This window comes from Brassica oleracea, chromosome C1 (assembly GCF_000695525.1).
Source record: "Brassica oleracea var. oleracea cultivar TO1000 chromosome C1, BOL, whole genome shotgun sequence".
Classification (NCBI taxonomy): Eukaryota; Viridiplantae; Streptophyta; class Magnoliopsida; order Brassicales; family Brassicaceae; genus Brassica; species Brassica oleracea.
In genome coordinates, this window is record NC_027748.1 from 2,707,154 (window position 1) to 2,708,926 (window position 1,773).

Consider the following 1,773-nt stretch of genomic DNA (forward strand, 5'->3'; position numbering starts at 1 on the left):
TGTTTTTATGTTGTTTTCTATTTATTTAAATTTTTTGTATCAAATATTACAATATGAAATAATAATTAAAATAATATATTTATATTATTAAATCTATTTTATTTGATAAAAAATATTTCTATTTTATATATCACCATATATTAAAATTTATTTCCAATTTTGAAATTATAAATAAGGTCAATTTGATGATTTTAATTATTTGTGGTACTTTACAAACAAATAAAATGATAAAAACTAAAAGATAATAATTTAAAAAAATAAATCAATATATTTTAAAATGGACTGACACGTATCAGTTACGAGGCATGTTTTAGCTATTTATTATGAGTTTAGGTATGCAATTCAAATTCTTATTTAGTTTAGGAATATTTTGACACGTTAATATTGTTTGAGTATGTATTTTCCTTGTCTTCATAGTGCGGGCATGGATAAACCGTTTTCCCCTTATGAACTGTATATACTCCAATCTGACTAAAACGTTATCCTTGTTTACTCTTTACTCTTCTGCATCTTTTATGGATTCAAGTAAGAGCAAGAGCATCAATGAACCCTCCTTGAGGTTCATCTTTTTAATTTTTTATTATTAATTTTTTTTTTCTTTTTGATTTAAAAAAAAAAAACTAGACCAATCGCGGGCTACCACGACACGTGAGGTCCGCGCTACTGTGTTGAACTTTAGGAGAGAGGGGTTCAACCCCAAGAGTTTTAGGAGAAAGATGTTGATATGATTAAATTATTTTATTATTTTTTTTTTTTGATTTCTGTGTGAACTCCCCCCATAAACCTTCAATCGGGGTGCTATAATGATTAAAGTGAATCTTATATTCCTTACGAAAGAAGTGCTATAAAAAGAAACCCACAAGTGAAGGGATCGGATCGACTAAAGATAGGCTCTCAAATCTCCAATGGATCTGAATCTTTTATCTTGTGATTTGTAATTTCGTCACAAACGAGTTTTTTTCTCTTCCAGTTGCAATCTTCTGTCAGTGTAATGTAGCAGTATTTTCCCTCCTTTTACTGCGGATCATTTTCAGCTCAAACAAACAGTTACTAACAATATAATATATATAGATAGATTAACTTAGTAGCTTATAGGCTGAATATTATGCAGCAGAATATTGATAACACGAGGTTCACGTTGAGTTGACAGTAACATGCGCGTATACTCTTTGATCAAACCTAATTTGAATCGGTAAATTCTCAACTTAAAGGAATAAGAGTCTCCTTTTCAAAAGCATTTTCCCTGTTCCGGAACGCGGTAGGCACTAGTCGGGCGGTCGGGTTGGGCCTAGCGCCTAAAGAGAAAATCGGGGATTAATCGGAAATTATGCGGGGCGGAATTTTTAGATGGTTTACTATGTTATAAAACATGTTAATCTTTAAATGTGTATAACATTAATACATTTTCATGTTTAAGATTGTATAAAACACACAATTAGAATATATAAACTTAATATAGTGCAATTTTCATCAAAATTATGAATATAAATGATATTTATAAAATTTTAGATCAAATAAACAAATAAAAATATTATTAAAACTAAAAAAAATTAAAAAAAATTAAAAAAATATAAAAAAATATATAAAAAATATATAAAAAATATAAAATAAATTAGGCGGCCGCCTAGGCGGCTAGGCGGTCATTTAGGCGGCTAGGCGGTCATTTAGGCGGTATAGGCGGAAAAAAATCGGATATCCGATTTTTTAAACCGATTTGGCATAAATCGGGGCGGAAAAGTGACGCGTAGCGCCTAGGCGGCTAGGCGGCCGATT